The sequence below is a fragment of the Schistocerca serialis genome, chromosome 7, assembly GCF_023864345.2.
Source record: "Schistocerca serialis cubense isolate TAMUIC-IGC-003099 chromosome 7, iqSchSeri2.2, whole genome shotgun sequence".
Taxonomy (NCBI): Eukaryota; Metazoa; Arthropoda; class Insecta; order Orthoptera; family Acrididae; genus Schistocerca; species Schistocerca serialis.
In genome coordinates, this window is record NC_064644.1 from 45,670,784 (window position 1) to 45,680,516 (window position 9,733).

Consider the following 9,733-nt stretch of genomic DNA (forward strand, 5'->3'; position numbering starts at 1 on the left):
GGGAACAGTTTCGGTATCTATAAACTGTCGCACATCCCTGATACAAGAGAGTGATTCATATTAAGCCATTGCGCCACATCAGTTTGCGGCAGTCCTCCTTCCATTCTTCCTAAAGCCCTCCACCCCAGAGCCTGGTAGACGTCTATTCTCTGCCTTACTGCACCACCTGTTACTGTGTACACAGCGACTGTGGATGTAGAATTGCACTTGAAACACGACCCCGTTTGATAGGTGTCCCGAGTCATCGCTGGCGTGGTTGTTCGTTGACCGAGATGCCATCTTCCATGCAGAACAGGATCGTATGGAGATCCGTAGACAGTTTGTATGATTATATCGTTAATCAGCCAACGGCCTTGCCGCAGTGGTAACACCGGTTCCCGTCAGATCACCGAAGTTAAGCGCTGTTGGGCTGGGCTAGCACTTGGATGGATGACCATCCGGTCTGCCGAGCGCTGTTGGCAAGCGGGCTGCACTCAGCCCTTGTGAGGCAAACTGTGGAGCTACTTGATTGAGAAATAGCGGCTCCGGTCTCGGAAACTGACATACGGCCAGGAGAGCGGTGTGCTGTCAATATGTCTCTCCATATCCGCATCCAGTGACGCCTGTGGCCTGAGGATGACACGGCGGCCGGTCGGTACCTTTGCGCCTTCATGGCCTATTCGGGAGCAGTTTTTTTATATCGTTAATCAGGCACAGGACGGGGAAACAGCAGTTTGTTACTTTAATTTTGGACACCAGTTTATAAACGAGCAAAGGTCATCCAGCCCCATGGACAAGTTTTCGAATGTCAGAAAATGCGTGTTCCCGGAGCGTCGTTATTGGGCTTTTTATTCCTGCCTCTCAAAATATTCGGCACTTCCCTTGTAACAACCAGTGTAACGAATAGAGACAGCGCAGCCACCGTCGCCGGAGCAGTCGCTCCGGCCGCCCACGGGGCAGGTTCTGGCAGAGCGCGCCTCGCCTGCCGCCCCCAGTCCCCGCCGCCGCCTCTCTGGCTTCCTGCCTGCATCCGCCCCCACCCCCACCACCGCCCCCGCCGCTGAGGTACAACGAACACAAGTCACGTTTAATATCCGCAGGCGGCCCACCGCTCCGGCGTAAAGTCTGGCCATAAATTGCCCGCTAGCCGCGCCCGCTCGCCGCTATATTAAAACACAAAGTTTGCATGCAGGCGCGCCGCCGCGAGAGCAATTAGGCGAACGAGATAGCGCGCCGCGCGGATATTACGCCGCGGTCTCCGCGCCGCCGCCGCCGCCGCCGCCGCCGCCGCCGCCGCCACCGCCGGCGAATCCGAACGACACGGCGGGCCGAGCGGAAGCAGGCCGCACAGCCGCCTCCTCCCGCCTCCCACCTCCCAGCTCCCTGCCCGCTGCTGGGCGCTCGCCTTCTCTCTCCCACAACCCGCTCCCACCTATCGATTCTGCCGCCGTTAACAACAACAGTTGCTGTATCTTCCTACTCACTCCCAAACCCTCTCATCCCCACCGCTGTTGAGACCAAAGTCCTTCCTCCGCACTTATACACTGCCTAACCCTCCTCTTGCCATCTTACTCACTCAGTGAGCTCTGTAATTCACTTCAGAAAAGCCAGCTATCGCCCTCGTGACATTTCCATTATGATAAATTGTTCCGAACCCTGACAGTAATTACATATACTACTGGCCATTAAAGTTGCTACACCACGAAGATGACGTGCTACAGACGCCGAATTTAACCGACAGGAAGAAGCTGCTGTGATGTGCAAATGATTAGCTTTTCAGAGCATTAACACAAGGTCGGCGCCGGTGGCGACACCTACAACGTGCTGATATGAGAGCCGGCCGCTGGTGGCCGAGCGGTTCTGGCGCTACAGTCTGGAACCGCGCGACCGCTACGGTCGCAGGTTCGAATCCTCCCTCGGGCATGGATGTGTGTGTTGTCCTTAGGTTAGTTAGGTTTAAGTAGTTATAAGTTCTAGGGGATTTATGACCTCAGCAGTTGAGTCCCATAGTGCTCAGAGCTATTTGAACCATTTATTTATTTATTTATTTTTTTTTTTTTTTTGCTGACATGAGGAAAGTTTCCAACCGATTTCTCATACACAAACAGCAGCTGACCGGCGTTGCCTGGTGAAACGTTGTTGTGATGCCCTGTGTAAGGAGGAGAAATGCGTACCATCACGTTTCCGACTTTGATAAAGGTCGGATTGTAGCCTATGGCGATTGCGGTTTATCGTATCACGAAATTGCTGCTCTCGTTGGTCGAGATCCAATGACTGTTAGCAGAATATGGAATCGGTGGGTTCAGGACGGTAATTCGGAACGCCGTGCTTGATCCCAACGGCCTCGTATCACTAGCAGTCGAGATGACAGGCATCTTATCCGCATGGCTGTAACGGATCGTGCAGCCACGTCTCGAGCCCTGAGTCAAGAGATGGGGACGTTTGCAAGACAACAACCATCTGCACGAACAGTTCGACGACGTTGGCAACAGCATGGACTATCGGCTCGGAGACCATAGCTGCGGTTACCCTTGACGCTGCATCACAGACAGGAGCGCCTGCCATGGTGTACTCGACGACGAACCTGGGTGCACGATGGCAAATCGTCATTTTTTCAGATGAATCCAGGTTCTGTTTACAGCATCATGATGGTCGCATCCGTGTTTGGCGACATCCCGGTGAACGCACATTGGAAGCGTGTATTCGTCATCGCCATACTGGCGTATCACCCGGTGTGATGTCCGCCCCGGTAGCTGAGTGGTCAACGTGACAGACTGTGAATCCTAAGGGCCCGGGTTCGATTCCCGGCTGGGTCGGAGATTTTCTCTGCTCAGGGACTGGGCGTTGTGTTGTCCTAATCATCATCATTTCATCCCCATCGACGCGCAGGTCGCCGAAGTGGCGTCAAATCGAAAGACCTGCACCAGGCGAACGGTCTACCCGACGGGAGGCCCTAGCCACACGACATTTCCATTGGTTACACGTCTCAGTCACCTCTTGTTCGCATTGACGGCACTTTGTGTTGTGGATTGGCAAGACAGCCAACCCACTATGAGAGGAAGCCGAAAGGCACGCGTTTTAGCTCACGCAGGCTGGCGTGAGGTCTGGAACAGGTCAAGGAAATGAGACTAACAAAAACCGTACGTAGCTGCTGGAATACTTAACTTTAATCCATAATTGGTGAACATCGCTCTTGACGGTACATGTTTTACAACATCAATAGTAACTGGTAATGGCGCCTTGCTAGGTCGTAGCAAATGACGTAGCTGAAGGCTATGCTAACTATCGTCTCGGCAAATGAGAGCGTATTTTGTCAGTGAACCATCGCTAGCAAAGTCGGCTGTACAACTGGGGCGAGTGCTTGGAAGTCTCTAGACCTGCCGCATGGCGGCGCTCGGTCTGCAATCACTGATAGTGGCGACACGCGGGTCCGACGTATACTAACGGACCGCGGCCGATTTAAAGGCTACCACCTAGCAAGTGTGGTGTCTGGCGGTGACACCACACTTTGAACAGTGGATCTTACATTTCAGGTGTGTTACGACCCGTGGCTATACCCTTCATTCGATCCCTGCGAAACCCTACATTTTAGCAGGATAATGGACGACCAGCATGTTGCAGGTCCTGTACGGGCCTTTCTGGATACAGAAAATATTCGACTGCTGGCCTGGACAGCACATTCTCCAGATCTCTCACCAATTGAAAACGTCTGGTCAATGGTGGCCGAGCAACTGGCTCGTCACAATACGCCAGTCACTACTCTTGATGAACTGTGGTATCGTGTTGAAGCTGCATGGGCAGCTGTACCTGTACACGCCATCCAAGCTCTGTTTGACTCAACGTCCAGGCGTATCAAGGCCGTTATTACGGCCAGAGGTGGTTGTTCTGGGTACTGACTTCTCAGGATCTATGGACCCAAATTGCGTGAAAATGTAATCACATGTCAGTTCAAATATAATATATTCGTCCAATAAATACCCGTTTATCATCTGCATTTCTTCTTGGTGTAGCGATTTTAATGGGCAGTAGTGTAACTATAGACTCATCTGAAGTAATAAGATTTCTTCTGGGCGTGCTAGTGTGGCTATGTTTCGAAGGCGTTTGCCCACGTTGTTTGACGCATAAGTAACACTGAAGCACCTAATGATGGCAGCATGTTGCTGAAACTTGGCGTGTAAGACTGTATTGGAAAAGAAACATTGAACGAGAGGAAATGCTTTTTATAACAGTTGCAGACCACAACTAATTCTGTACAAAATGAGTAGGTTTAAATTTAAATAATCACAGGGTGTAACACTTGCAGATCCCACCCCCATGACTCCCGTCTAGCCATTTGCTGCTGTCTTATAGAATTAATTAAGACCCTAAAATAAGCTATGGGACAAATGTATTCCCGGGTACCCGTCAGCTTGCGCTACAAGAGACACAGCTAGTATAGGCTAACCACCAGTCGGCCCTGTTCCACGCATTCTGCATTAGAGATCGGAAACGGAGCAAGTACGAGTCTACACAATACAATATAAAGGAAGGCGCCGCTGTTATGTCAGTCGCATACTCCATGGTGGCGCAAAATAGGTGTTAGAGAGTTTTTGTCTACTACAACATAGTGTTGGGTGATAGATTCTTCTTAAAATATTTATGCTGTAGCAGACAACCTTAAATTTAATACTGTACTGGAAATCAGCTTAAGGGCATGGATGTTTGTGGGAGAATTAACATTGTCGGTTGGAACAGACGTGAGCAGTGTATACGCAGTAGTACGAGATCCATCATACTGTTAAATGTAGTCAAATAGTATCGCCTTTGATATCAGTGGTACTGTATACAGCAAGGCATCAACGATTCAGGCGTTAGAGGGTGGAACTCGGTGCAAAGGCGGTGGGCTGCGTGCAGCGTTGGTGTCTGCGTACGTGCCTTAACTGCACACAGGAAACAGACTCCACAAAACACAGCTGTAGCAGTCCCACGTGGAAAAAGATTATCATGTGACGAAAAAGCAAAAACCGGCGAGTGCAAGCAAATGGGACTCTCTGATTGTCAAATCGTCAATGGATATTTTCGTTAGATTTGGTGCACGACATGGACAGAACGGAAAATACGAGCTAAGTAGAAAATTATCTGACGCAACGAAGCAGTTAGTTTTGCGCAAATCAAGGGCCACAAACCGCCATGCTTCTCAACTTTTTACTGAATTGCAATTGCCAATAACGGCCAGACGTGTACGACACATTTTGTCTAACGACAGGCATCTTGCATTCTAGAAACGATCTCAGAAAACTGCTCTACACCAAAAAATAAGCGGACTAGATTGAAGTTTGCTGAAAACGTATGTCATAGAGTTCCGAATGGGATAAAATTATCTTCAGTGACGAGAAGGTTAATTTGATGGGACTGATGGATTTTTGGCATGATCTGAGAACAGAGCAACAGGTAAGAATGAAGAAACTTTGGAGATGGTAGTGTTGCGATTCGGGCAACCTTCTCCACCATATGTAAATCATGCACTGCTTGCCTTACACTAAGAATGAACTGTAATATGTACTCTGAGGTGCTAGGAACAGAGTTAATTAGAATGTATGAGGGCCTAGGGGACGCGAGTCTAGTGTTTCAGCAACATAATGTATCTGTGCATGTTTCTGCTAAAACCAAAACCTGGTTTCAAGATAAAGATGTCGATGTCTTGCCTTGGCCTGCACGTAACGCGGATGTGAACACCGTGGGAAACCTTTGGAGAATACCTGCAAGGTTTAATTGTAGCGATGAAAGGCAACTTGAGGCCGTATGTGAGAAGAAAAAAACGATAAGAGCAGAGTTGGCGACAATTTCACTGAAAGAACTACAGACCCTAACGAAATCAATGCCAAAGAGAATTAGGAAGAACCAATATTTGCCAGAGTACTAACAATGCAGTAACACAACAATACAGTGAGTGCCGTTTACACCCACTTCCACCCAGTAAATGCAAAAGAACTATTTCGTTACGCATTTTATGAAATAAACTATGTAACTCTGTAGTGATTATTTGTCTAATACACAGAGTAATTATAATTCAAGTTAAACTCTGTAGTGATTGTTTGTCTTATACACAGAGTAATTATAATTCAAGTTAAACTTTCAAACTACTGTAGAAATAACACCACTGGTCAGAATGACGTCAAATTGCATTTGAATATTATCGGAGAAGAGGGAAAACGTATGGCAGAAGAAAAATAAATAGTTACAAAATGTACCCTGCTGTAAGCATCATAATTTAATAGTAGTCGACTACAAATGACAAATGAATCACACAACAATACCTAAGGTGTACGTTTGACGTTAAACAAACTGTACTAATCTGTGTGCATGGGTGTACAAGTACGATACTGTTAGTTACGTAAGCCCATCCATCACGGGAAGGTCATATCATACCAGATGGGAAAAATCGGTTTTTAACTGTCCTGAGGCCAAAAACCACATAAAAAGCATTACTCACATCAATTTTTAATCGTCAGAAACCAGATATAAAGCATCAATCAAAATGAATCGGATTATTAATTTCCGTGTGACTGGCGCAAAATAAGCCGGCCGTTGTGAACGAGTGGTTCTAGGCGCTTCAATCCGGAACCGCGCTGCTGCTACGGCCGCAGGTTCGAATCCTGCCTCGGGCATGGATGTGTGTTATGTCCTTAGGTTAGTTAGGTTTAGGTAGTTCTATGTGACTGATGACCTCAGATGTTAAGTCCCATAGTGCTTACAGCCATTTGAACCATTTGGCGCAAAATATGTTCAACATGCTGTCCACCGTTTTCTGCAACAAGTTGAATTCGAGAGACAGCGTGTTCCACAACTGATTGAAGTGTTTCCGGCGTCACTTGAGAAATGAGCAATGCGCGCCTTCAATGCAGCTAAATTAGCAGTCGGAACACTGAACATAACATCTATCAGACAGCCCCAGAGCCAGAAGTCACATGGGTTAAGATCAGGTGATCGGGACGAATAGGCTGTAGGGAAATGGTGGCTGATAATTCTAGCATTTCCGAAATGGCGCTTCAGCAGTTGCTTAACTGGATTTGCAATATGCGGAGGTGCGCCATCTTGCATAAAAATGATACCACCGACACATCCAAGCTGTTGGAGAGCTGGAATGACGTGGTAGCGCAAAAGACAGTCATAGCACTTACCAGTGACGGTACAGGTAACAGAACCGGATGCATCTGTATCTTCGAAAAAATATGGCCCTAAGACAAAGGATGCCATAAACCCGAACCAAACAGTGACCTTTTCAGGATGAGGTGATACTGGTTAATTTTCGTGCGGATTTTCCGTTGCCCATATTCGACAATTCTGTGTATTGACATATTCTGTCAGGTGGAAGTGGGCCTTGTCTGTCCACAAAATCTTCTACGGCCAATCATTGTGCACTTCCATGCAAGCTAGAAATTCTAAAGCAAAGGTCTCTCTTGCTGGCAGGTCAACAGGAAGCACCTCGTGCGCACTGGTAATTTTGAATGGATATCAAAGGATGATGTTTCGTAGGATTTTACGTACCGTGCTCACGGGTATGTCCAATGTTCGGCCAATTCTCTCGTCTCCTCCTGCATTACTGTGGCCACTGCTTCCACTGATGTCGAATCAATTCGTTTCCTCCCTCTACCAGGTTGCACACCAAAAGAACCCGTCTTTTCGAATTTCCGAATCATTTTCTGCAGACCCACAGCAGTCATCGGACCAACGCCTTTTTTCAGACCCTTTAGTGTCCGGAACTCCTGCAGTGCGACGTGTGCGCAGTCATCATTCTTATAGTACAGCTTTACAAGCAGAGCGCGATCCTGCATTGAGACAGTCATGGGCGATCATCGCAGACGCGAAAGCAGGAAAAGCCGTGCGCCCGGCGTGTTTCTACCAACTTCGGTGGGTCGTGCGCATGACAGGTGTTTTGATTTACGTATTCCGACACATACAGCGCCATCTATTGGTCAATTATCACACTATTTTTTTTATTCTGCCATACGGTTTCCCCATTCTCCTATAATATTTCGTTGCAATTTGACATCATTCTGACCAGTGGCGTTACTTTTACAGAGTTTTGAAGTTTAACTTTAATTGCCATCACCCTGTATATCTACTACTTTCATAATAAATTCGATACATGTATGCTTCAAACAATTTACTCTTACGTTCGTAGGAACCCTTCCTTTATACTGATTTCCACTACTGTACAGAAGGTTTCCAAAGTGCTTTCCTCCTGCTGCAATGAGTGTACACAGCCTTAAACTGATCCAGTAATGACTTTCTGAATAACGTCATTTTAGACTCCATGAATGTGTCTGAATACAGAAGTACCACATCCTGGAGTGTTGCAGGTGCATTTTTGAAGACTCCATCCTTCAGATATCCCATAAGAAATGATTACTCTGGTTGAAATCGGGACTATAAGGGGACCATTTCACACCAAGTCCAATCAACTCTGAGCAACGATCTGATCTCCGATAGTTTCCTGATAAAAATCGAAGACGTCCACTTTATAATGTGGACGTGCTGCATCCTGCACGAAACGTAGTAGGCCACGTCGTTCATCCAGTACAAATTCATTTCCGAGTTCCTATCTGTATTCATCTGCTGTGAAACGTCCTTCAATATAAAAATGGGCCCTAATATGCATTGTGTCTGATTGCGCACCAAACAGTGACTTTTTGTTGAAGAGGTGGAACAGCAGCTTGAACATACGGATTTCAGAAGCCTAATGGCGCCAGTTCTGTTTGCTGACGTTCTCATGGAGGTGGAAGTGCGCCTTATCACTAAACCACATCTGATCTCTATCGACTGCCCCCCGCCAGTCATCTCATTTCCAAAAGAATATCACGACTCCACACCCTGCCCAAAGATTGCCACCGCTGAATTTTGTGATGTAAAAGGTTAGGTTTCTCTTTCATTATCCTCTGGAGACATTAGTGAGTGAGCTATGGAATTGTCAGAGGTAGACTGCAACAATGTCACAAGGAGGATCATTTATAGGATAAAATTAAATCATAGCGGAAAAATACATTCTAATACTTGTTTTGGGCCACCCTATAGCACGATCCTTTCCGCTACAGTTAATCGACCATGACCAGTATGACAACGTTGACGCTTCAGTCACTTCCTGATAGTGGATTCGTTCTCTCTTATTGAAGCGTTCGCAAGTATAAGGCTGGACGAGGCTTGGTAGGGAAGTTGAGTACACTATTGTTGTAAAGAAACACAGGCAGAGCGAAAATGACCATTTGTCGGGATAAGGTGGCCTCTAATGAAGCTGTGTTTTGTCAGACTTTGGAGGGTGTAATAATAAAACTAAATGACGCAGTGTAGGTAAGCAAATGTGCTCCATTAGATCTGGAGTATTATCCAGAGAAGCTTCGGTCTTTAACCAAGCTGCGAAATAAAAAATTAAATGTTTGTTCGTGTCAACAAAATGTTACTATAAATGTTGATCCCACCTTGTGAGCTACCATCCTAAAGATGTTCGGCTCACATGCTGTTCCCCTTCATCCAAATGACTTGGCACAAACTCGTCTGGGGGTTGAAACGCACGTGTCGCATTACACGCCCTAAATAAGACACTTGTGACCCATTGGTTAAAGCCGGCCAGAGTGGCCGAGCGGTTCTAGGCGCTACAGTTTGGAACCGCGCGACAGCTACGGCCGCAGGTTCGAATCCTGCCTCGGGCATGGATGTGTGTGATGTCCTTAGGTTAGTTAGGTTTAAGTAATTCTAAGTTCTAGGGGACTGATGACCT

The 9,733-nt window shown here is 47.1% G+C and overlaps 1 pseudogene; it reads left to right on the forward strand.

Moving 5' to 3' along the window:
* The first annotated feature begins 343 nt into the window (after positions 1 to 343).
* Positions 344 to 461, forward strand: LOC126413515 (5S ribosomal RNA; annotated as a pseudogene).
* Positions 462 to 9,733: the final 9,272 nt, after the last annotated feature.